This window comes from Halichoerus grypus, chromosome 4 (genome assembly GCF_964656455.1).
Source record: "Halichoerus grypus chromosome 4, mHalGry1.hap1.1, whole genome shotgun sequence".
NCBI classification, from domain to species: domain Eukaryota; kingdom Metazoa; phylum Chordata; class Mammalia; order Carnivora; family Phocidae; genus Halichoerus; species Halichoerus grypus.
This window is the reverse complement of record NC_135715.1, coordinates 64,490,407-64,517,972: the sequence shown is the minus strand read 5'-3', so window position 1 is coordinate 64,517,972 and position 27,566 is coordinate 64,490,407. Positions and strand designations below refer to the sequence as shown.

Sequence of the window (27,566 nt, the reverse complement as noted above, 5' to 3'; positions counted from 1 at the left end):
TAAACACCAAGGACACAGTGGTGAAAATGTAACACCAGGAAGCTACAGTGTAGAAGGGAAGAAAGATATTTTAAAAATTAGTGAATTATAGTTGTAATATGTGTTACATAGGGGAAGTAGAAGATAATATAAGCATGTATAATAGGATAAAGTAACCTGCCTATAGAAGTGACATTTAAAAGGAGACTTGGAGATTGGGTAGAAATTACTGGACAAAGGGTATAAAATTACGGTTGGAGACCATGGGAATTTTATCAGGCAAAGGGAATGGAATATGCAAAGGCCCTAAGACTTAAAAGAAAAGGACCGACTCAAGAAATTATGAAAAGGCTAATAAGGCCTGAATTCAGAGTGAAGTGAGTCTGAGATGTTACACAGAGGCCAAAAGGACCAGATTAAGAGTCATAGTCAGGTTAAGAGTTTAGGATTCATCCTACTGTAATAGGGTGAGTTTTAGGGTTGTTCCTATTGTGGTAGGGTATCTGAGATGGCACTAAAGAAAGCAGACACAAGGCACACAGATACTTATGAGGGATAAACTCTTGTTCTAATGTTCTCAGCAATTTTATTTCTACAGGTAAAACTATCAATTGATCTTCTTGTTTTGGGAAGAGCTGTCTTAGTGTCTCAATCAAAGTTGGAAAATACTCTTCCATGGAAGTATAATGGGAGATATTTTTGCCAAGGAATCACCTCATTCTTGCTCTATAGAGAGTCATAGTGCTTCTCTCCAGTGACCTCAGGCTTGTGGATTTAAAGACAGGAGGATGAAGAATTGATCCACTTTCATAGGAATTATTGGACTTTCTGGGAGGAAGAGTTTGAAGTTATTATACCCTATTTGAAAGATTAGAGTAGTCTCCACTGAGGCCATTTAATAGGAAAAAATAAAGATATTCCTCCCCCTTTTCCCTCAAAGGATGCATAGATGATCTATAGTCTGGATTTGGACAGAACACAGAAGGCATGTGTACATTGTGAATGTGAAGGGTCTCAGTACTGGGAAGTGGAGACTTATATAAATGTTGAAAGCCCTTCAGGAGCAAAAGGAAGGAAAATTGCACTGATGATATCATCCTACAGCAGTGATTTCAGTGATTCTCAAAGAAGCTCAAGTTACTTGGATCCCCAGGTCGGCTAACGTGTCTATCTACAACTGCCTAATAGGGTAACAGCCTCTCCTGTTCTTCTGCCTTCTAGAGCTCATGCAAGTGACTCTCACTGGCAGATTTTAACTTGTAACCATACAAAGAAGAGGATTCTGGAAATGTGGTTCCTGGTTTCTCTTCTGTGATGCATAGGAGAACTTTGATGAGGTGGCTGTGATGTCAAGTTGACAATGAGACCATCCAGCACAGGTGGTAACTCTGGCTCAACAGCAAAGCCTTGGCTGTTGTGAGAGAAAAAGTTCACAGTATAAAAGGCTGCCACTCTGCAAGTGTAGATGTGCCTCCTATATTAGGCTTCTCTGGAGAAACAGGCCCATAGGGTTTGTGTGTGTTTATGTGTGTGTGTGTGTGCACGTGCGTGAGCGTGCACACGCACGCATGCGTGAGGGAGGGAGAGAGAGAGAGAGATTGAGAGAGATTTTTAAGGAATTGGCCCATGTGATTATGGAGGCTGGCAAATCCAATATCCGGAGGGTGGGCTGTCAGGCTGGAGACCCAGGGAAGAGTTGATGTTGCAGTTCAAGTCTGAAGGCTGTCTTCCAGTAGAATTCTCTCTTGTGCAGGGGATGTGGTCAGTCTTTTGTTCTATTAAAGCCTTCAGTTGATTGGATGAGGCCCACCCACATAGTGAGGGACAATCTGCTTTACTCCACAGCCAGTGTAAATGTTAATCTCATCCAAAAATACCTTTATGTTTGACCAAATATCTGGGTACTGTGGCCCAGCCAAATGGACACATAAAATTAATCATCACACTTCCCCTTCCTCATTCATAGCTGAGAAGCTACACCACTGGTAGATGCTGTTTTGGAATAAACAAAGTGTCATATCAATATGCTTCAAATGAAAAATTCATGATCTTTTTATGTATATGTGGTTCAGTTCAGCCCTTTTAAAACAGAGTGTGATGATAATTATTTTGCCCCTTTCCCATAGATTTAGAATAGAAACACCCTCTCAATATTCATTCATTCATTCATTCATACATTCATTCAGTCTCCCAACAAGTGTTATTAAAGGTATAGGCACAGAGGATAATGCAGTAGTATAGATAAAATATCAGGTCCAGAAAATAAGATGTCAGTGCTCTAACTTGTGAAAACAAATAAAGGAAAATGCAAGAGCAAAAGATATTAGATTCACAAGCCTGCAAAAGCAAAAAACTTTATAAAGGGAAATTTTACAAGCAGATTAAACAATTCAAAATTTACAAGTCTTAGTAACTCTTGATGTCTGTAGGCATATTTCCTGAATAATTGAAGATGAATAAGGATGATTGTTTAGTCAAGCAATTTAATGCCAACTAATATGGTTTGTTTAGAAAGCAAATTCTTTGGTAAAGAATATAAGATCCTAACACAAATTTAATGACTTTTCATTGCTCCCCCAATCTCCTTTTTCTGTAAGATCCTGATCTTATCAAGTGTTGTCTTGCCAAACACTGTGCTTTTCAGGAGGATGACAGCCATGGTCAGGGGAGGATTTCTATGTTGAGAAGTTGCCGAGAGAGTAGTTACCTGCCATATCAAAGTGCACGTTTCATGGCATCATGACCAATCTTACAGTGTGAACAAAATTAAAATAAAACTGGCAGGTAGATTTCTAAGATAACTTCCAATGATCCTTGCCCTCATATAATCCTCTCCCCTTGGGGTGTGGGTAGAACTTGTGAATGTGATGAAGAAACCATTTCTGTGATGATGTTACACTGTATGGCAAAACAAAGATTATCTTTAGTGGGCCTAGCCTAATCAGTTAAGTCCTTTAAGAACAGAGAGTTTTCTCCAGTCAGTCCCAAAAGGGGATGTCAGAGTTTCAAAGCAGCAGAGATATACCCCAGCTGGCCTTGAAGAAGCAAATGCTGTCATGGAAAGGGCCCCTTGGCAGGGAGCAGTGGGAGGCCTCCAGGAGCTGAGAATGTCCTGTTTGCAACCAACAAGAAAAAGGGACCTCATTCGCAAAATCTCCAGGAACTAAATTCTGCCAACAATTAGAATGAGTTTGGAAGTAGATTTTTTTTTTCTCAGAGCCTCTAGAAAGAAACTCAGCTCAGCTGACACCTTGATTTCTGCCTTGTGATACCCTGTGTAGAGGATCCAGTCACACCATGCTAGACCTCTGAACTACAGAGTTGTGAGCAAATTAATAGGTATTGTTTAAACAGCCAAATTTGTGGTAAGTTGTTGTGTGGCAAAAGAAGACTAAGGCAAAAACAAAACAAAACTTTTTTAAAAATTTTATTTTATTTTTATTATGTTCAGTTAGCCAACACTTTTATCTACTTTTATATCTTTTGGGTGTGATATTGTGCTGAGATTGGTTTTGAGGTGCCATCACTCTATTTAGGTCACATACAATAAAGTGTGATTTCAGTGGTGAGATGACATAGCTGGGAGTAGATCTCTCATAGTGGAAAGGTGGTTTCTTTAGAAGAGGTTCACTTCAAACCTTGCAAAATCTAGGAACAGGTTAAAGAAAGGATTTTTTTCCCCATAAACATTCTGAATGTGATTGGGTGTATTTAGGTTCACTGTTTTTTATCATTAACATTTCTATGAACATGAGGTTTAGAATAGTCAGCTAATTCATTAGTCACTGTTAAGACTTGATAAATAGTTCATGTTTTGACCTCAGCAAACTCAAGTATGTAACGCAGATAACCACTTTGTAGTGTTTACTTTAGAGTTGCTGAGGGCTAATTCATTATTTTGGTAAAATGTTTTATGTTGTTATGTCTTTAGCCATAAGTAATTTTCAAAACTTTTTAATAAGTTCAATATAACAATTTGAAAACATGGAATTATATTTATTTCAAGAGAGGTAGGTGGAATAAAGACTCCAAATGTGTAATGTTAAAGACCTCTTGAGAAAAATATAAAATTCATATTTAATGTTATACCTTATACTGTATTTTCATCCCCTATTATGAAATGTTTAAATATTTAATTTTTAAAATTTTAACACTGATCTCTACACAAGTTCTTTCAACTCTGCTGTCATGCATTTTATTTTGGGAGTAATTTCATGTTGTATTAAGACAAAATAGATTAATGATTTCTTTGTTTTTAAATTGAAGTATAGTTGAAAGAGAATATTATATTAGTTTCAGGTGTACAAGATAGTGATTCGACAGTATATACGTTATGTAATGCTCACCATGTTAAGTGTAGTTACTGTCTCTCACCATAGAAAAGATAAATAATTTCTTTAGTTACTTATTGGCTGGAAGATTAAAGTTACAACTGTGGTTCCTCTTCTCATTTTTCTTTTCTCTGTGACTCAGACTTCTCATCTCAAAAACCTCTTTTTTCACCCCTTATTCAGGTCCTTCTTTTCATCCTCCTGTTCCTTTTAATTCTCATCCTTGACTTTTCCTAATCTTAATTTTCCATGAGAACTTCTCTTATTCTTTTTAACCATTATTTTATCTGCCTTTTTAATATCTTCTCTCCTGGATAATTTCTTTCCACCACTACCACCCTGCCCTGCTTAAGAAATTAACAAATTTCTTTCTTCTTCTTGGTTTGCCTTTTCAGAAAATAATTAACCCTAGAAATTTATAATTTCCACAGAGAGATTGAGCCAGGATGTAAGTGATTTATACAAGTTCAAGCCTCTTTCCTCATTTTCCTCTTATTAAGAAACTTCCCCAACATAATTGATAAATATATTCTGTTTATCAGCTTATCTTTATCTTTTCTCTCAACTTTTACCTCCTATTTCATCACTATAAATTGCTGACGATCTGGGTGTAACCCCAGAACTAAGTTATGCAGAAGTTGGAACATGTAGAATGTTACTTAGTAATTTCACCTGCATTTTCTGGGTTCCTATCAGAGATTTGCTGAAAAACATAGGAGGATGTATAGGGTTCTGCTAGACCAGATAATGCTATCTTGTCCATGGGCACAAGCAACCATGTGATGTGGGTGCAAAGCTGGTGAGCAAGAGGCTTTCATGCAATTTAGAATAAAGGTGCCCTTTCCTCTGGGGGGATGTGGTCTTGTGTCAAGGATTATGGCTTGTTAGGTGGGCACACAGGCTGCCTTTAGCCTCAGCTCATCCCCTTTGCTGGGCCCTTTTGTGCAGTGAACAACCTTCACAATCCTATGTGGCTGCACTTGGAAAATGCACTTGAGTAAATGTAAAACAAACAGAAGATGAAGTGCAAGGCTTATGTTATGAAAGCTAACAACAACTCATATTTCCTTGGAAAGAATTAGTCTACTAAAAATCTTTTCCAAGCCAAACTAAAAATTTGCTAAATGTTCAACAAGGTTTATAATAAATAAGATGTTAGAAATATGTATTTTAGGAGGAAATGTGAGTAAAATTGTGAGAGTAAATAAAGGCAGATGGAGTATAGAACAATGTTGGGCAAACTTTTTGTTAAAGTGCCAGATAATAAATAGTTTAGGCTTTGTGGACCATAACAGCATCTCTTGCAACTTTTTTTTTTTTTACTTTCTTTTAATTAATTTTTTAAAAGAGTTACTTATATATTTGAGAGAAAGAGAGAGGGAGCACAGTGGGGAGGGCAGAGGGAGAGAGAGTCTTACGCAGACTCTTCGCTGAGCACAGAGCCTGACATAGGGCTCGATCTCATGACCCTGAGATCACAACCTGAGCCAAAACCAAGAGTCTGACCAACTGTGCCACCCAGGCACCCCAATTAATTTTTTTTAATTGAAGGATAGCTGATATACAATATTACATTAGTTCTGTTGCAGCTATTAAATTCTACTCAAAAGCAGCCATAGAAAATATGTAAATGAACGGGTATGGCTGTGTTCCAATAAAACTTTATTTACGAAAATAGGCATGGAGGCATGGATGATGGTATAATTTGCAAATTCTTGGTAGAGAGTATTAAGAAAAATGTTCATTGAGGCGTTTGTTTGGTGTGAATCTGATGTTGATACAGAAAGGGCTCTAAATCTGATTAATAAGTAAATCATCAGGCAGATACATTCTATGCAGGATGAAAACTGCCTTTTGATAACCAATTTTAGTTTATAGACCTACAAACAGCAGTAATGGAAGTTTTATTTGTCTGGCATTTGTTTCTCTATTAAATTTCCTGTAATGTATACATTTGGAAAGATTAAAAACTGGGCTAGTAGCCTATATATTTCACATAAAATGTTATGTAAATGTAATGTAGGTCTTTACACTTTAATGTTACGCTTTTTAATCTTCTCTTGCAGTATTCAACTTAATATTATAATAGATATATTAATTTTTGGGTCAAGGTGAATTTAATTCCTTTTCTTTTGTAGCAACTAGCTGATATCAGGAATGATATTTGTTGAGGCTGGCCTTACTAATGGAATTCATATGGTTTGCTCAGATAAGTAATTTTGGGGGGGAGAATCTCATTGTAAACAAAATACTTGAAAAGATATGAGAAAGAGCAACAATTAGGCTATAAAAAACAGACTTTATCTTTTTCTGTGGAAAAAATTTCAGGGTCCTAGCATTTTACTTATGTCCTAAGTATCTGAATGTGTTATGCCATAGCATAAATACAAAGGTGATTTTGTTTTTTAAGGGAAAATTGCCTGAGTTATCAAACTCTCAAATCTTGAAAAAGATCAATCTTGAAAAGATCCATATATTCTTTTCTGTGGTGTCTGCTCTCAAGGTGAGTATAGTCTGTTCCAGCAAAGTTTTTAATAAAACTATATGGAATAAGTGAGAGCTGATGGTTTATTGGGCAACTGAACATCTGGGCCTTAATGTTTCGTGCAGGGAGCAGAATTCCTTTGGCCACACCAGCCCTCCAGCATTGTTTATTGTAGTCTGTAACCTCCCCTTTCACCAAAGCAGGCAAATTTATGAAGGAGTTCACACAGCTGTTCTGGGTTCTGAAGGCAGCTAAGGCCAGCTGGAATACACTTTATTCATTGTAATACACTTTATTTTGTAAGATTTTTCTATTCCAGTGAAAACTAGCATTTAAGAGGTCTTAGGGTTTAGATTTGGATTGTCATTTGTCATGGCTAGAAAGAAATTAAACAAGTTCTAGTAGGATCAGACCTCAGTGAAAATAAACTTCTCACCTCCATAGCACATTGATGAAAAGAAAACTCAGTTACATTCATTTTTTTTGAGTTCCACTGACTCTTCTTTACTAATTAGTAGCATGATGTATTTAAGAATGCATCAAGTAATTTGATATTTGCTTTGACTTATTAATTTTAATATCACTCTAATATCCCATGGTATCTTTTGGTTCTAAACTTGCTGCTGACAAAGACACAAACTGTGGACAGGATGAATCTTGTTTATTTACAAAACAAAGTTTTGTTAATATCATGTATTTGGAGTTTGTTTCTGGGCAGTTAAATGAAGGAAGTAAATAGTACCTTCTTGATAAGGCCATTTCGAAATTTTATTAAAAAAATGTATGTGATAGGGCGCCTGGGTGGCTCAGTTGGTTAAGCGACTGCCTTCGGCTCAGGTCATGATCCTGGAGTCCCTGGATCGAGTCCCGCATCGGGCTCCCTGCTCGGCAGGGAGTCTGCTTCTGCCTCTGACCCTCCCCCCTCTCATGTGTTCTCTCTCATTCTCTCTCTCTCAAATAAATAAATAAAATCTTTATAAAAAAAAAAAAAAAAAAAAAAAAATGTATGTGATAAAAAGTTGATTTGAGAATGCAGTGGGTGAACTGATTCTGAATCCTATTCGTGTGTGGAGCTTGGTGGATTTTCTGGTACTGGTTTTGGGGGTGGGGATGGTATATTTCTGTGGGGTAGAGTCTAACAGTTGCTCTCGTATACTTTTCCTGTCTATGCTTGTGCTCTCTGGAACAAGTAACCTAAAGAGAGTGTGCTATTGAAAGATCTGGCAGGGATGGAGCTAATGAATATTCAGCAACTTGGCTCTACTTATCTCCTCACTTTGTTTCAGATGTGATGAGAGAAAAGGGTGAATTCACTGTGTAGTGAGAGAGCTATAATTTCATTCCTTACTTGAAAGACATTATTCCCAGCAGCCTCGAGATTTGTCAGCAACACCTCAGAGCATGAGTTCAGGCCTGTGCTATTAAACTGTTACTTGTTGAAGAATCACCCCAATGGCTGCTGGACGTAGAGCTCTGCTGCTTCAAGTAAATCACTGATTTACATCAGATTTTTAGATTTACGGACTATCAGAACAAGATGCTCCAGATGCTATGCAGAATGAGAGGCTATACATATAGGTTTGGGTTATTTACTTTGTAGTAGAAATATTCAGTGTATTATGGGTTCATGTTAAGATTTGGGAAAACTTTTGTTAAGATTTCTTCAGCATATTGCTGATAGCCATTTTTTTTTTCCCTTTTAGTTCACCGAAGGTAAATTCCTGTAGGCCCTGTGACTAACTTCCCTAGATCCAGAGATTATCTAATGAATTCTTTAGAAAACTGTGGAACAAAATTAATTCAAGATATACTGAGTGACTAATGTAATCATATCTCTGGGGAAATAAGCTGGCTCCTAATTTACTGGTTAGTTGCAAAAAATTCTGGCAATGAACTGAAACAAGGATAAACATCTATTATTAAGAAAAAAAAAAAAACATCAGGGGCCCTTGATGTCCATATAAGACATAGACAGCCTCAGTTTTAAATTTTCTTCCAAAAACATTCATTTCTTCCTTGGCTATCAACATTTATCTGTTGATAAAATTCACCATGTGCATTTATGAAAATCTGATTTATACAAGACTAAAAGCTTTCAATGGATTCTTTTTGGAGGAGTAACTGTGAAAAGGAATGTTTGCTTAGAGCACAAGTTGGGAAAACATATATAACCACGAAGAATATTACTGGAAGAAAAGAAAAAGGAACTACACCAGGTTCATTTCAAACTTTGATGCATCAGATTCAATCTGTGTTCCAGAAGGTATTTTAAATTGTCATAGGATATTTTTCCATCAGACATTTTCATATTTAGATAATACTTCCAACGTTTTAAAAGAACAGAGAGATGCTGTGGGAAAAAAATGAGAAACATCTTCACTCTGTTTCTAAATCCTAAATGATCACAACTCATAGGCCTGGGCAGAATTTTGTTTTGTTTTGTTTTTGTTTTTGATTGGTGGATAGTTCTGACATACAGTGTCACATTAGTTTCAGGTGTACAACATAGTGATAGGACAAGTTTATAGATTATGCTTTGCTCACAAGTTCAGCTACCATCTGTCACCTTCCAATGTTATTACAATACCATTGACTATATTCCCTGTACTGTACGTTTTCTCCTCTTGACTTATTCATTCCATAACTGGAAGCCTGTCTCTCCCACTCCCATTCATTCATGTTGCCTATCCCTCCATCCTATTCCCTTTGGAAATTGTCTGTTCTGCTTTTGGTGTATTTGCTTGTTTATTCATTTGTTTTGTTTATAGATTCCACATATAAGTGAAATTATATGACATTTGTCTTTCTCCGTCTGACTTATTTCATTTAGCATAATACCCTCTAGGTCCATCCATGTTTTTGCAAATGTCAAGATCTCATCCTTTTTATGGCTGAGTAATATTCCATTGTCTATATCTATACAACTTCTTTATCCATTGATCTATCTATAGACGCTTGAGTCGCTTCCATGTCTTGGCTATTTTAAATAATGCTGCAGTACACATAGGGGTACATATTTTTTGAATTAGTGTTTTCATTTTCTTTGGGTAAATACCCAGTAATGATATTACTGGCTCATATGGTGATTTATATTTTTAATATTTTGAGGAACCTCCATACTGTTTTCCACAGTGGCTGTACCAATTTACATTACATTCCCACCAACAGGGCATGAGGGTTCCTTTTTCTCCACATCCTTGCCTATACTTGTTATTTCTTGTCTTTTTGATTCTAACCATTCTGACTGGTGTGAGGTGATATCTCATTGTAGTTTTGATTTGCATTTCTCTGATGATTAGTGATATTGAGCATTTTTTCATGTATCTGTTGGCTGTCTATATGTCTTCTTTGGCAAAGTGTCTATTAAGAATCTCTGTCCATTTAAAATCAGATTACTTGCCTTTTTTTTTTTTGCTGTTGAGTTATATGAGTTCTTTATATATTTGGATACTAACCCTTTATTGGATATATCATTTGCAAATATCTTCTTTAATTTAGTAGGTTGCCTTTTCATTTTGTTACTGGTTTCCTTCACTATGTGAAAGCTTTTTATTTTGGTGTAGACCCATATGTGTCTTCAAATTTTTTCAGTAATATGTTATAGTTTTCAGTGTATAGGTCTTTCACCTCCTTGGTTAAATTTATTCCTAGATATTTTATTCTTTTTTGATGCAGTGGTAAGTGGGATTGTTTTCTTAATTTGTCCTTCTGATAGTTATTAGTATATAGAAACACAACTGATTTTTGTATGTTGATTTTGTATCCTGAAACTTCACTGAATTCAATTGTTAGTTTTAACAATTTTTTGGTTGAGTCTTTAGAGTTTTCATTATATTATCATGTCATATGCAAATAGTGACATTTTTACTAATTCCTTTCTGATTTGAATGCCTTACTTTTTTTTTCCTTGCCTAATTGCTCTGGTTAGGACTTCCATCCAATTTTGTTCTTGATTTTAGTAATTTGAGTCACCTCAAATGCTCTTTTCGTCTTGATATTTTGTTTGGAACATATTCCTCTCTTTCTTCATTTTTCTTGCCTGTGTGTGTTGCCTTTTATTGCATTAGATAAAGCAGCCACCTCTCCCATTTTTGAAGGAGTGACCTCATGTAGGGGATGAACCTTATCATTTAACCTTGCCCTACCTTGTAGTTGTCTCTCAAATCTTTGTGATTATCTAAGTAGCCTACTTTGTTCTTAGTGGCTCCCAGTAGTTGAGGGTGTGCCAACTGTTCCAAAGGGGAAGATCTCAATCAGCACCTAGATGCAGCTGATTGGAAGATAGACTCTCAGGAAGTAGCTTTTAAAGTGCAAATATACCTGTTTCAGGGAGGACTGGAAGATGGTCATTTCTGTCTGCTCCCTCTGCGCTGAGCTCTGACATGATAGCCAGTTAAGAACTGTTTTTTGTTTGCTACCATCCCTTCAAACACATGAACACAAGCTCTGCTGGCCACTAGAACCAAGGTGTCAAGGGATGTTTCCTCTTCGTGGCAGCCAAAAAGATGGGCACCAGACATGTGCAATAGTGTCTGCATTTTAATGCAAATATATGCAAAGAAAGATTATAAAATTTCTTCTTCATCCTCTCCCCATTCTCCTCCCATTACTACTATTTACACTTAGTGTGTATCTTTTTAGTCCTTAACACACACAGACATTAAAAAAAAATAAAGGTACTTTGATTTCCAATTCCACTATCTTTTCATTTCACTAATATTAGTCTCTTCTTTTTTTCCAAAAAGAATAATTACCATCTTTTTAAGATAAACATATTGGTCTAACAACCAGAGTAAATATAGCCCTTGGTATACAGAAATAGATTTTGAGTTTCAAATGTCTGAACTTGCTAGACTACTCATGTAAAACTCTTACTACACTTCATGTTATGGGGGGCTTATAAAATACTGTACTGAGTTGAGTGGTGGCCTCCAAAAGATTATGTCCATGTCCTAAGTCCTGGAACCTGTGAATGTTATCTTTTTTTTTTTTTTTAAAGAGTCTTTGTAGGTATAAATAATTTAAGGATCTTGGGATGAGGAGATCATCCTGGAATAACTGGGTGGGTTCTAAATTCAATGACAAAAGTTTTTTTAAGAGAGACACCCAGAGGAGAAGGCACACACAAAGGACAAGACAATGTGAAGGCAGAGGTAGAGAATGGAGTAGCGTGGCCACAAGCCAAGGGAGCCAAGGGATGCTGGGCACCACCGGAAGGTGCAAGAGGCAAGGAACGATTCTTCCTTAGAGCCTCTAGAGAGAGTGCAGCTCTGCTGACATTTTGATTTTGGACTCCTGGCTTTCAGAACTGTAAGAGAATAAATTTCTTGTTTTAGGCCACCTAGTTTATGGTAATTTGTAACAGCAGTTGCAGGAAACTAATATAATATACTCCCATCATCTAGAAATAGAAGAAACTAACACAATTGACTAATAATGTCACTCTCAAGTAAACAACACTAACAACTTTTATTGTTATAAAACAATATCCCCAAATTATAATTCTGATAAGCTTTTATTTGGAGTTTTACAATTACTTGACTATACCACTGGAACTAAAAGATTTATTTCTGTATTAATAAGAAAGACTTGTTAAATAGCACCAACAAAATATCAAAATAACATTAAGACTTAAAGATAGACATTTGGAATTGGATTCCAATTAAACTCATAAAGTGGAAGCAATTTATTAATGAGATTTATATTTTTACATGTATGTTTATAAAATACTACCTTTAGAATTATAAATCTATCAAGTTTCTATTTAAACTATTATATAGTTTCCTTGACTAAGAGCAGGAAAATCAAAAAGAAAAACATTCAAAATTATTTTAGAAGGACAAAAAAATTCTTGCTCTATGTTTGAGTTATTTTATTGGACTTGTTAAAATCAGCAAATTTACTGTAATTACACTATTTACAGTATAATAAAATGGAAGTGACTTACAAGATTCACATTACAATAATCACTATACTAAGAATTATAATTCTATCAGATTTCCATTTAAGCAGTTGTATATTTACTTAGCAAATAGTGATAAAACTAAAAGAAAAAAATAAAAATTAATTTATGAGTCACAACAGAACACCTTTCTGTGATCCTGGATCTTTAGAAGTAGGCTTATTGGAAGGTTAGATCAACTCACTTCTATTTTCAGTTTATAGGACAAAAGACAAAATGCAGTGCTGGTGGAGAGACATTTTTTGTTGCCAGTGGATGGTGTCCTGGGATAGGGAAATCACTTGGTGGGGAGGATTCTTGGGAAGGTCCATACTAGCTTTCCAGGGGAGACTAAGGGAGAGGAGGTCTTCTTTTCAGGAATTGTCCCTTGACAGTTTCTGCAGCATCTTATCTCTGACTGAAGGATGTAGTGGAGGAAGAGAATCTGGACCAGCTGTGTCCCATTCAGGTAGGAGCAGTGAATCAGGCATGCTTAAATGACCAAGACTACCTGTGGTGTCATTTCTACTGAAGATTCCATTTCTGAAGATGGGCCTCTATGTTATCAAATGAAGGCATAGTAAAACTTACAAGTTCTGTTGTTTCTGAGAGTAGGGAGCACCAGGAAAAGTTCTGCATTGAACTTATAGAGGAATTGCTTGATCCAGGATAGAGTTGGCCTGATGGAAGGATCCTTTTCCTGTGGTTCTGTTCCCATGAGGATGATGTCACTGGATCACTGAACAATCCAAGCTATATTAGTTTGGTATGGTTGCCAAAACAAGATACTCCCATTGGGTGGTTTAAACAATACAAATGTATTTTTCTCATAGTTTTTGAGGCTAGAAGTCCAAGGTCAAGGTATTGTCAGGTTCAGATTCTTTTGAGACCTCTCTCCTTGGCTTGCATATGACTGCCTTCACATTGTGTTTCTCATTGTCTTTCCTCTGTGCATGTGTGCCCCTGGTATCTCTTTGTGTGTCCAAATTTCCTCTTCTTATAAGGACATCGATTAGATTGGATTGATGGCTTTATTCGAACTTAATCACCTCTTTATTTATTTTTTTTTTAAAGATTTTATTTATTTATTTGACAGAGAGAGACACAGCCAGAGAGGGAACACAAGCAGGGGGAGTGGGAGAGGGAGAAGCAGGCTTCCCGCCGAGCAGGGAGCCCAACGTGGGACTCGATCCCAGGACCCTGAGATCATGACCTGAGCCGAAGGCAGACGCTTAACGACTGAGCCACCCAGGCACCCTTTAATCACCTCTTTAAAGGCCCTCCTTCCAAATACAGTCACATTCTGAGGGACTGAAGTCTTAGGACTTCAACATGTAATTTGGGGGCATTATAATTCAGGCCATAACACCCACCTAATGGTACTCCTTCTTTGATGATCTGGTAATCCAGGGAGTTCTGTAGATCCTGATTCATGGTGAGACTATTTTTCAATTCTACTCAGCACCAAGATTCAAGATAAGCAATTTTGTTCTGGGGATCAGGGATGGCTAGTATAGCAGATGCTATATTGCCTTGCTTAGATTCTAAAGGCCTTGTCAGTACTGTGTTTTCTGGTTGACTTCAGCTGCCAATACTAGATGAGGGCTCTCCATGCTATGGAAAGCTTTTTCCTTGTGAGCATGGCAGGTTGGACATGCTGAGGAATTAACAACTCCTAGGAGTTGCTTTCAACTAATGACAGAGAAATAAGTATGTCAATATTTCAGCTTCTTTGGCCTTCAGGTAGGATAATTCTGATGCATGTATTTTAAATCATTTTCTAGATATTCCCCAAATGATTAAACTCCATTTATTCACTATGATATTTCGTTTGATAATGCGTCCTTCATTGACTGTCTTATTTTCCCTATCTCACATCCTCCCCCACCCCTTGTTTACTGCAACTCCTGAATAAATATTTGCATTTGATTATTTTCTTTAGGTCTGCTTGTGGATGGTGGAGAATCCCAAAATAAGGAAATTTATACCAGAAATTGTTCTAGAAGGCAGATCTTCAAGATGGATTCTAGAATTAGATCTCTTAACATTGAGACTCCATTGCTAGTTTTAGGTAGGGTGGACTTAAACTCTGGCATGTTGTAGCATTACAATCACTAAGACTTTTATTGTGGGGACTTGGGATGGGATGAGGTACAGAGTGATTCACTCACTGTCTTATGCAGTATCTCTGGAATTTGAGAAATGTTGGTATTGGTAATTTTTAGGACTATGGATTTAGTCACTTGCTGTTAAATGGGCATTGATGTGCTGAAAAAAGAAAACCACACACTCAAACTAGCCAGTCATGAACCATGGGTATTGTGTGAAAGTTAGAAAATCTCTTTGACAGTATTTAAGGATGCTCTCATTTTCTAAAGCTAGAGGATAGACTGTACTGAAAATTAGGCCCAGGATTCTGATTCTCCTATACTAGAATTACAAAGAAGGCTGAATAACAGCTCTGGCAAGTCTCTTTCTAAAAGTAGGAACCCAGCTTTTTTGCAGTGGGTTTGCCCCCAGAACACAGGTGTTGTGAAAACCACCACTCAACCTAAACCAAAATGGGAAAGGAAAAGACTCACATCAACATCATCATCATTGGACACGTAGATTCGGGTAAGTCTACCACTACTGGTCATCTGATCTACAAATGTGGTGGGATCGTCAAATGAACTATCAAAAAATTGGAAAAGGGGGTGCCTGGGTGACTCAGTCATTAAGCATCTGCCTTCGGCACAGGTCATGATCCCAGGGTCCTGGGATCGAGCCCCGCATAGGGCTCCCTGCTCCGTGGGAAGCCTGCTTCTTCCTCTCCCACTCCCCCTGCTTGTGTTCCCTCTCTTGCTGTGTCTCTCTCTGTCAAATAAATAAATAAAATCTTAAAAAAAAAAAAAGAAAAATTGGAGAAGGAGGCTGCTGAGATGGGAAAGGGCTCCTTCAAGTATGCCTGGGTCTTGGATAAACTGAAAGCTGAATGTGAACGTGGTATCACCATTTATATCTCCCTGTGGAAATTAGGGACCAGCAAGTATTATGTGACCATCATTGATGCCTAGGACACAGAGACTTTATCAAAAACATGATTACAGGCACATCTCAGCCTGACTGTGCTGTCCTGATTGTGGCTGCTGGTATTGGTGAATTTGAAGCTGCTATCTCCAAGAATGGGCAGACCCATGAGCATGCCCTTCTGGCTTACACACTGGGTGTAAAACAACTAATTGTTGTGTTAACAAAATGGATTCCACTGAGCCACCCTACAGCCAGAAGAGATATGAGGAAATTGTTAAGAAAATTGGCTACAACCCAACACAGTAGCATTTGTGCCAATTTCTGGTTGGAATGGTGACAACATGCTGGAGCCAAGTGCTAACATGCCTTGGTTCAAGGGATGGAAAGTCACCCGTAAAGATGGGCCAGTGGAACCACACTGCTTGAAGCTCTGGATTGCATTCTGCCACCAACTCGTCCAACTGACAAGCTCTTGTGTCTGCCTCTCCAGGACGTCTACAAAATTGGTGGTATTGATACTGTCCCTATGGGCCGAGTAGAGACTGGTGTTCTTAAACCTGGCATGGTGGTCACCTTTGCTCCAGTCAATGTTACAATTGAAGTAAAGTCTGTTGAAATGCACTATGAAGCTTTGAGTGAGGCTCTTCCTGGGGACAATGTGGGCTTCAGTGTCAAGAATGTAACTGTCAAAGATGTTCATGGTGGCGGTGTGGCTGTTGACAGCAAAAATGACCCACCAATGGAAGCAGCTGGCTTCACGGCTCAGGTGATTATCCTGAACCATCCAGGCCAAATCAGTGCTGGATATGCACCTGTGCTGGATTGTCACACAGCTCACATTGCTTGCAAGTTTGCTGAGCTGAAGAAGATAGATCGTCGTTCTGGAAAAAAGCTATAAGATGGTCCCAAGTTCTTGAAATCTGGTGATGCTGCCATTGTTGATATGGTTCCTGGAAAGCCTATGTGGGTTGAGAGCTTCTCTGACTATCCTCCTCTGGGCCATTTTGCTGTTCATGACATGAGTCAGACGGTTGCTGTGGGTGTCATCAAAGCAATAGACAAGAAGGCAGCTGGAGCTGGCAAGGTCACCAAGTCTGCCCAGAAAGCTCAGAAGGCTAAATGAATATTATCCCCAATACCTGCCACCCCAGTCTTAATCAGAGGTGGAAGAACTGTCTCAGAAATGTTTGTGTCAATTGGCCATTTAAGTTTAACAGGAAAAGACTGGTTAATGATAACAATGCATTGTAAAACCTTCAGAAGGAAAGGAGAATGTTTTGTGGACCATTTGTTTTTTGTGTTTGTGTGGCAGTTTTAAGTTATTAGTTTTTAAAATCAGCACTTTTTAATGGAAACAACTTGACCAAAAATCTGTCACAGAATTTTGAGACCCATTAAAACAAAAGTTTAATGGGAAAAAAAATTAATAATAAAATAAAATTAGGAACCCAGAAAGAGTGGGACCCTGATATCTAGAATAGATTGACTTGAGAATATTGAACTTCTTTAAGATCTTCATGAATTCATGGACTTGAAGAAGTAGCCTACTGAATTTCTCTTTAAGATATCCTTGAACTCCTGGGTCTGCAGAAATTACTCTTTTTATAAAAGGATAGCAGTCACTTCCACTCCCCATTCTGCCTTGCCTGGACATCATGCAGAGTCTTCACCTGGGGCAGATGTTTCACAAGATAATATGCTTGCAAGTATATTTACCTCAAGATTTGCTCAGAGTGCCCCTAAAGTATGTAAGCCAATAACTAGTCTCAACCTCAGCATGGCCCAACTGGGGAAGTACTATCTCTGACTGGGAAGAAAAGTACTATTCACCAGATGAGTTGCAGGACCTGGCTAAAAATATATTATCAGGAAAATGTGCCTAGAAATCAGTCTTGAGAATGCTGCATCAGGAATTAAAAAATATGTCTGGATAAAGGAGAGTTTACTGATATGAATGTTCTCACATGGCTCAGGATTTAGCATCCTGGCAAGGACACCAGGAATCAGTTATAATCTTCTATTTGGATAACAGAGATTCTGGAACTGCTTTGGCAAAGTACTGAAGGAGGAGTCAAGAGACTTAGAGAGGTGGGCATGTTAGAATGGATTTACAGTCCTTGCTTTACATGGTACTGATATGCATGAATTTCAGTTACCATAGTTCTGCTAAATACCAGTGCTCCAACCACAGAGTTCAAATTTCAGTTATCAAGATATATTAACTGTGAGTAATTGCATAAAGTACACACTTTTATGCTAGCTCTTCAATGCACAGAGCACTTCATAAATAACAGATGCACATCATGATCAAGGACTGTGTCATTTTTTTTCTTTTTTCTTTTTTTTTTTTTAAAGATTTTATTTATTTATTTGAGAGAGAGAATGAGAGAGAGAGAGAGAGCATGAGAGGGGGAGGGTCAGAGGGAGAAGCAGACTCCCTGCCGAGCAGAGAGCCCGATGCGGGACTTGATCCCGGGACTCCAGGATCATGACCTGAGCCGAAGGCAGTCGCTTAACCAACTGAGCCACCCAGGTGCCCTCATTTTTTTTTTCAAAATCTGTAGGTAATTGGTCACTGAACATCTGTTACTCAATTTACATACAGATGGCGAATGTGTAGTTGTGTTGTCTCTTTATCGCCAGTAAGAAAGCCATGTAACATTTTGTAAAAATGGATAATTGAAAGAGGGAATTGGCCACCACAAAGTACAGGAAAGAAACTAAAGTGATAATGCAAGAAGTGAAATTCTAATTGAATGTAAGTGGGGTTATAGAAGAAATAGCTGACTATGGGAATATTGACACTGCTGCTGTTTAAGAGATTCCAGACTTGTCATGATGAGCACTGAGTATTGTATAGAATTGTTGAGCCACTTTATATTGTATATCTGAAACAAATATAACACTATATGTTAACTATACTGGAATTAAAATAAAACAATTACAAAAAGAGAGATTCCAGTTGTGCAGAGGAACTTAGTGAAGGCAAAAGTGGTCATGACAAAAAAGATGAAAATAACTCAGAGAAAGTGATGCTAATGGAAAGCAGAAAGGATAAGATGCTAGAAGCTGATTCAAATTTAGGAAGTAGTATGACAGAATGTGACCTTATTTGGTGAGAGGTTATTAAGTTGAAATATGACCAGTGTCTTTATAAAAAGGGATTTTGAATGCAGAGTCAGACAGGGAGAAGAAGATGGCTGCAAGCCAAGGAAAGAGGTTTAAAACAGATCTTTTCTTCATAGCCCTTAGAAGGAACCAAACCTGCCAACACCTTCATCATGAATTTCTAGCCTCCAGAATGATGAGTCAATACATTTGTGTAGTTGAAGCCACCCAGTTTGTGGTACTTTGTTATGAGAGCTCTAGCAAACTAATGCAGACTCATAAATGAAGTCATAAATGGAGTCCTGGCCTGAGTCCACCTCTTAGTGAGTACAAAGGCTTCTGTGGTCATTTCCTAGTCCTTCAATTCATACTCATGATGAACCTATTTAGTAGCTCCTAGAACCCTTGCACTGGCTACCTGATCTGTAGAATGAGAGCAGCCATGGTAGGAAAGGCCAAGTGGAAGCCCTTGAACTTTCTTTACCTTCTTCCCAACCAAGACAGAAAATCAGGAGAAATGCTGAATCCCAGATGGAATGTCAGAGATAAAAAAAACACCCTCAAAATATGTTTCAGGTGGCCATAATCACTAGTCTTGTTTCTGGAAGAAAAACAACAGATGGATCAGAGCAGATGATGTAGACCTCTGAAAACTTAACCAAGTAACATACTCAATTCCAGCTCTGTGCTGGATGTGTATCTTCACCAGAACAGATCAATACAGTCTCTTACCTTTGGTGTGTAGCAAATGATCTGGAGAATATGTTCTTTTCATTCCCTGCTAGAAAAATGGGTCAGAGGCAGGTCACATTAATTTGAAAGAGATAAAAGTATGCATTCATGAACCTGTTCAAAGTTATGTTAGCTCTCCTACTCTCAGTAACAACATAGGGTAAAGGCAACTTGATTATCTGAACATTTTGCAGAAAACTCATGTTGCTCTACCATTTTTATGACATCATGTTAATCAGAGAGGCCATAAGTAATCTAGATGCCTTGTAAGACACATGCCATAGTGGGGGAGACAAATTTTACAAAAATTTAAGGGCCTGTGAAAGTTTTAGAAGTTTTGTGGTCTAGGTATGACAAGACATCCCCACCAAGGTAAAAAATCTATCATACTTTCCATTTCCTAACAGTGAGGAAAATGCACAGTACTTGAAAGGCTGGGTGGTTAGGGATCTGGGAGGAGTGAGATTGGAAGATCAGTTAAAATGAGATTTGGGAAAGAGGAATGTGGATTGATGAATAGGGATGGGCACAAAGTATGTGGATTTTTATCTCACAGCAGTACTTACCATCAGAGAAGACACTGAGTAGAAGAAAATGATGATTATTCTAGGAGAAGTTAGTGAGCCTCTCTTCTTGGTCATTCCAGCATGTGCATAATGGGCTCAGGAATGGAGTAGTCTTGTGGTAGGAATGCAGTTGACACATCGGCCCAACAACAAAGGCTCTCTCTTACTAAGGCTAATCTGGCTATCACCATTGTGGAAGGTTCAAATTGTCAGCAGTAGAAACTGATGCTGAGCTGTTGGTATGGTCATGTTGGTATAGGGTGAAGACACCGAAGCTAGAGGAAGCAGCCATTTATCCTTACTGGATTGATGCATATTCCAGTTATTAGTGTCCTTTCTCTGCCCCAGTGCCTTAGTCAGCACTGTCGTCTGAGGGGTCAAAGTGTCTGACTTATAGTATGTCATATTTTTTTTAACAAAAGGACTGATTTATGGTAAAGAGTAAGTACATATATGTGGGATCTACTGCTCCTACTCTCTATCTCCCAGAAGCTCCTAATCTGAATGTTGAAAAGGCCACTTAAAGGTAAAGCAAAGGCATCTTCTTGGAGTTGTCAGATGCTATCTTTAAAGATATATTCCTTGAACCAGTACATACTGCTATATATCTCCCTTAGATTGAATACATGGATCCAAGGCATGGAAGCAGAAGCTGCCCTTATACCATTACTCCAAGTGACCCACTTGGGAGAAAGTATGCTTTCTATTCCTACAACTTCAAGATTTGTAGGATTTGAGGTCTGGGTTCCCAGGAACAAAGTAACATTCCACTAATCTTCAAGTTAGAGCACCTGCCTAGTCATTTGGGGTTCCTCATATGAATAGACTAGAAGGAAAAGAAGGGTTAGTATGTTGACAGGAGTGATTGACCTTGATTATTATAAGGAGGTAGGATTGCTGCTACATAATGGGAACAGTGAGAAACATGTCTGGAACTAGGAGATTTACTTGGATTTGCCTTCAAACCCAGTGATTACTGTAAATAGGAAATTACAGGAGCAGTATCCTGATAAAGTTAGGTAGCCAGAGGTGCAGATTTCTCAGGTGTGAAGGTATGGGTTACCCCACTGAGCAGCCAACTTGGAAGAGCAGAAATGCTATTCAAGAGTGAGAAGAATCTAGAATGTGTTTTAGAAAAGAGAGATGATGAATATTGGTGGTGGCCTTGGGGCCAACTGCAATAGCCAGCCAAAACAGTAGGTTATACCAATATTAAGCTGTAATTTTTTTTTTCTTTTTAAATCAGAATTGTGACTGGGTACCACTTAGAAGAAACAGTAACTAGACAAAGTGAAATTAATATGAGGATAGAGTACATCTGATTAGTGCAAGGGATGGGCTATAGTAGATAGAGTCAGTTCCCCATCCATATCTCTGGGAAATCCTGCTCATTTATAACTGCTAATATCTGAATCTATGACTAAGGCTCTTTTTTTTTCTGCAGCTGTGGAGAGCTGCCTGTACACATGACAGACTAGAAATGCCAATGAATGAACAATTTCTAGAGGGTAGCCCTCAATTAGTGACTCTCATAAGTAGGCATATGAAAACTTGAGCTCCCCTTCCTCTTTCCTAGAGCTGGACAATTCTGAGGTGTATTTTTTGCATGCATTCTCAGAATTTTCTTGTGGGACTAAGCTTTAACTGTTCAGTGTGGTAACTTGGTGTCATAATAGTGCGTTTATGAGATGCTTTCCTTTCCCAATATTAATTTTTCATTCTTTACCAGTGTTGCTTTTGCTTTCCAACTAAACTACTGTCATTCGAATTCCTATTTCAGGGCCTGCTTCTGGGAGAATCCTAAATAAGACCATTCCTGAAACCTTAATATATTTACTAATTGCTTTATCATACATGGAGTAGTTACAAATTATACCAGTATTGCTAACAATAAACCTCGTGAGACCATTTTAAGATTTCTTTGCATTATAGTTGTCCTTAGACAATACTATGCTTCTGATGTAAAATCAGAATACTATGTTAAAAAAGATACATGCTGTTTGAATTAAAACACATTAACTCAACATTTCTAGTTGTCAGAATTGATGGTGGGAGGGAGACTGTATTTTTTTAGGCAACCATTTTGCCAGGAAGTTCAATGACATGACATTTCAATTATCTACTGTTTGTTTTCTAGTCGAAGGAGACTGCCAGAAGTCAAATGAGGAAAGAGCAGGAGGTGGAGGGAGTGAGGAGGGGGAGGCAGGGAAACAAGGATCACAACACCCAGAGTTGGGACTTGACAACAGTCCTGTGAGTCACATCAGCCTTTTAACATAAAAAATTTAGGGCTACAGAAATAACAGTCGGTTAGTTAAAAACCCAAATCAAAACCTCACTGCCATTTTTTTTTTTTTTGTTACATGGCTGACCACATTTAAAGATGAATGAAAATATACAAAAGAACCAGCATAAAGACTATAATAAAAATGGAAAAGAACAAAACAAAATGGAGATGGAGAATATTTCTTAAAAGAGGGGTTTTCCAGGATAACAGAACAAGAATTTACTCAGACATAAGAATTCTCTTCAACTTACAGAAATCAATATTCTCTTTCTATACTAGCAAAAACCAACAAAATAAGACAATAGGCTATAATAAGTCATTTGCAAAAGGAAAACAATAAAGCTGTATAATATAGGAATTAACCTAACAAAGAATTAAAAGAGAAAAATCTTAGAACTTGATTGAAAGACATAGAAAATATCTAAATAAATGAAGATATATGCCTGTCTGTCTATATCTATCATCTATCTATCTATCTATCTATCTATCTATCTATCTATCCATCCTGTCATTTATTTGTCTATCCACACATACAGACTTAAGAGTAAACATATCAACTTTTTCCAAATTAATATATAAATTCAATGCATTTCCAGGAAATTGCCTCAATTGTGGGCCCTACTGAAAGTGCAAGTTTTAGGCAGCCATTTGTATCGTATGACTCTCAGTGCCTGCAACACTCCCTATACTAAAGCTACCATTAGAATAATACCTCAGATCAAAGAGAATGTAAATGTCTACTAATAAACATCTCATGATATGTTATTTGTAGTTAAGAATGAATCCTCACAGAGACAAAGCTTTGATGACCCTGTGCAGTGTTGATTCAGTGCTCTCATTTTCAGGAATATTGTCTCTAGTGTTAAGCGGGGTATGGCTGTATTTGACGTAGGAAATGTGAGGACAGGAGGTAGTTGTGGGAAGGATGCATGTGGAGAAGCTAAGAAGTAGAGTCAGATACACATGGAAAAAAGAGATACAGAGTTTACACAATGATCTATCATGTCAAAACTAAAGTGAGGATGAAAAAAAGCTGAAACCATGAAGTAGTAAACATAATACAAAATGAAGGAATGGATAAGCCAGTAGTGTAGCAGGAGATAACTCAGAAAATTGAAAGCCAGAGGAGAGAGAACCTGAGAGACAAAATAATTGGTTCCTACAGATTTATTAGTTCCTGGCTGCTTATCAGTTAACAGTTGTAGTTCTAGACCTTATATATCCTTACAATAAGCTCAGTTTTACTTAGGGTGGCCTGAGTGTCTCTCTTACCCTTTCTTTTTCAAAGAAATAATTTTCCTCAGGATCTCAGCTCATTATTACTATTGATTAATGCAAGCCACTTAAACTTTGATTTTGTTATATTTTTACACACCTTTATTTACATTCCCCTTCCCTTATTCTATTTTATGTTTTATACTTACCATTTCTTATTTTCCAGTCTCTTTCCTTACATTCTCTTCATCTAAAATCTTCAATCCTAGTCCATGTTTTGTATGTTTTTAAGCTTCTTATAAAATATGTAGTGTCATATATATATATTTTTTCTTAAATGGCATTGGGGTTTAAGTCTTATTCTACTTTTTTTTCACTCAACATTATGTTTTATTTTTTTATTTTTTATTTGTTTTAAAGATTTTATTTATTTATTTGAGAGAGAGAATGAGAGAGAGAGAGCACATGAGAGGGGGGAGGGTCAGAGGGAGAAGCAGACTCCCTGCTGAGCAGGGAGCCCGATGCGGGACTCGATCCTGGGACTTCAGGATCATGACCTGAGCCAAAGGCAGTCGCTTAACCAACTGAGTCACCTAGGCGCCCTCAACATTATGTTTTAAAGATCTATTCATATTGTTGTATGTATATGTATTTTGTTGTTTCTAATCTCTACATATTATTTCATTGTACATATTTACCACACTTATCTGTTTATATAAAGTGTTAGAACAATGATTTGATGAACACCTTGTCTGTGCTCCTTTACTGAGCTGATTAAGAGGGTTTTTTTGTTTTTGTTTTTGTTTTTTGGATATATATCACAAAATAAGGTTGCTGGGTTTAGAGTTTATGCCTATATAATTCCATTAAGTAATTTTAGTATTTTCTGCCAGGTTACTCTCAAGAATGGTTGTAGAATATCAGGGTTTTTGTTTCCTTTTATTCTCAGTTGGTTCCATCAAAATTTCCTTTTTTTTTAAAAGATTTTATTTATTTATTTATTTATTCATTTATTCATTCATTCATTTGGGAGAGAGAGAGTGCATGAGCAGGGAGAGGAACAGAGGGAGAGGGACAAGCAGACTCTGCACTGAACATGGAGCCCTATGTGGGGCTCAGTCCCATGACCCTGAGATCATGACTTGAGCCAAAAACAAGAGTTGGATGGATGCTTTAACCAACTGAGCCACCCAGGCATCCCCAAATTTTCTAATTTTAGCCATTCTGGTAGTATAAAGTGGTATCTAATTGGTGAGTAACATATCTTTGATTACTAATAAGTACTAATAAGTTAGAACATCACCTCATGAACACTTAGGTTAATGGCATTAGGGCTTTATATTCTGCAATTGTTTATGCATATCCTTGTTTTCCATTGGACTTCCTGTCTTTTTCTTTTCACTTTGCAAGAGTTCTTTGTATGTTTTAAATATTAATCCTTTGAGGTTTTTAGAAATTACAAACATCTTCTTTGCTCTGGTAACTTTAAGTTGATTTTCATTGAACTGAAATCTTTAATTTTGATCTAATTAGTTCCACGGAGCTTTTAAAAATTATTCTATTTTATTTTTAATTGTGGTTATGTAACTAATCCAATGTGAGTTCGCTCCTTGGTGAGTCAAAAACTGGACCAGGTTGAGTTATTGCACAAAGAAAACTTTATTTGTAACAAATAAGAAGATCACAAGGAATAATTTCCAAAGCCATGATTCTGCAGCAAGGGTGGATGCTGGGGTGGTCTGGGCTGGCTGGAGGTCTTGTCAGGGCAGTGGCTATCACTCCAGGGGTGGTTTTAGTTTCCATTTGCCTGAGTTAAGAGATAAACTGGAAAGAAGGGCTTAAGGAAAAATGTGGGACAAAGGCCAGTAAGTACAAGTAGGAGGTAGGCAGGAAAGGTTAGGTCTTGGGGTCTAGTTGGTGATAGTTATAATCAATAACATTAAACTTACCATCTTAAACATTTTTTTTTTAATTTATTTATTCATGAGAGTCAGAGAGAGAGAGAGAGAGAGGCAGAGGCAGAGGGAGAAGCAGGTTCCCCGCCTAGCAGGGAGCCCGATGCGGGACTCGATCCCGGGACCCCGGGATCATGACCTGAGCCGAAGGCAGACGCTTAACCATCTGAGCCACCCAGGCGCCCCATCTTAAACATTTTTAAGTGTACAGTTCAACAGTGGTAAATATATTCATATTGCTCTACAACAGATCTCCAGAACTTTTTCATCTTTTTTTTTTTTTTAACATATAATGTATTATTTGTTTCAGGGGTACAGGTCTGTGATTCATCAGTCTTTTTTTTTTTTAAGATTTTATTTATTTATTTGACAGAGAGATAGAGAGAGAGCACAAGTAAGCAGAGTGGCAGTCAGAGGGAGAGGGAGAAGCAGGCTTCCTGCTGAGCAGGGAGCCTGATGCAGAACTCAATCCCAGGACCCTGGGATCATGACCTGAACCGAAGGCAGATGCTTAACCGACTGAGCCACCCAGGCACCCCTGTGATTCATCAGTCTTACACAATTCATAGCACTCACCATAGCACATACCCTCCCTAATGTCCATCACCCAGCCACCCCATCCCTCCCAACCCCCCAATCCAGCAACCCTCAGTTTGTTTCCTGAGATTAAGAGTCTCTTATGGTTTGTCTCCCTCTCTGATTTCATCTTGTTTCATTTTTCCCTCCCTTCCCCTATAATCCTCTGCCTTGTTTCTCAAATTCCACGTATCAGTGAGATCATATGATAATTGTCTTTCTCTGATTGACTTATTTCGCTTAGCATAATACCCTCTAGTTCCACCTACGTCTTTGCAAATGGCAAGATTTCATTTTTGATGGCTGCATAATATTCCATTGTGTATATATATATATATATATATATATATATATATATATATACACACATTTATCCATTCATCTGTCGCTAGATGTCTAGGCTCTTTCCATAGTTTGGCTATTGTGGACATTGCTGCTATAAACATTGGGGTGCAGGTGCCCCTTCGGATCACTACATTTGTATCTTTGGGGTAAATACCCAGTAGTGCAATTGCTGGGTCATAGGGTAGCTCTATTTTCAACTTTTTGTTTAAAAGATTTTATTTATTTATTTGACAGAGAGAGACACAGTGAGAGAAGGCACACAAACAGGGAGAGTGGGAGAGGGAGAAGCAGGCCTCCCACAGAGCAGGGAGCCCGATGTGGGGCTCGATCCCGGGATCCTAGGATCATGACCTGAGCTGAAGGCAGACACCCAGTGACTGAGCCACCCAGGCGCCCCTATTTTCAACTTTTTGAGGAACTTCCATACTGTTTTCCAGAGTGGCTGCACCAGCTTGCATTCCCACCAACAGTGTAGGAGGGTTCCCCTTTCTCCGCATCCTCACCAACATCTATCGTTTCCTGACTTGTTCATTTTAGCCATTCTGACTGGTGTGAGGTGGTATCTCATTGTGGTCTTGATTTGTATTTCCCTGATGCCGAGTGATGTTGAGCAGTTTTTCATGTGTCTGTTGGCCATTTGGATGTATTCTTTGCAGAAATATCTGTTCATGTCTTCTGCCCATTTCTCGATTGGGTTATTTGTTCTTTGGGTGTTAAGTTTGATAAGTTCTTTATAGATTTTGGATACTAGCCCTTTATTTGATATATCATTTGCAAATATCTTCTCCCATTCTGTCAGTTGTCTTTTGGTTTTGTGGACTGTTTCCTTTGCTGTGCAAAAGCTTTTTATCTTGATGAAGTCCTAATAGTTCATTTTTGCCCTTGCTTCCCTTGCCTTTGGCGATGTTTCTAGGAAGAAGTTGCTGTGGCTGAGGTCGAAGAGGTTGCTGCCTGTGCAGAACATTTTCATCTTGCAAAACTAAAACTTTATGTCCGTTAAACACTAATTCCCCATATTCCATCGCCCTAGCCCT

General features: G+C 37.9%; 1 long non-coding RNA gene and 1 pseudogene across 2 annotated transcripts in view; both read left to right on the top strand.

Moving 5' to 3' along the window:
- LOC118521610 (uncharacterized) overlaps window positions 1-27,566 on the top strand; it is a 476,460-nt gene that overhangs the window by 84,175 nt on the left and 364,719 nt on the right. The window lies entirely within an intron of this gene.
- Window positions 15,258-17,149, top strand: LOC118519446 (elongation factor 1-alpha 1-like; annotated as a pseudogene). Its single transcript, XR_013446731.1, has 2 exons — window positions 15,258-15,432; window positions 15,649-17,149. The product of XR_013446731.1 is annotated as an elongation factor 1-alpha 1-like (transcript).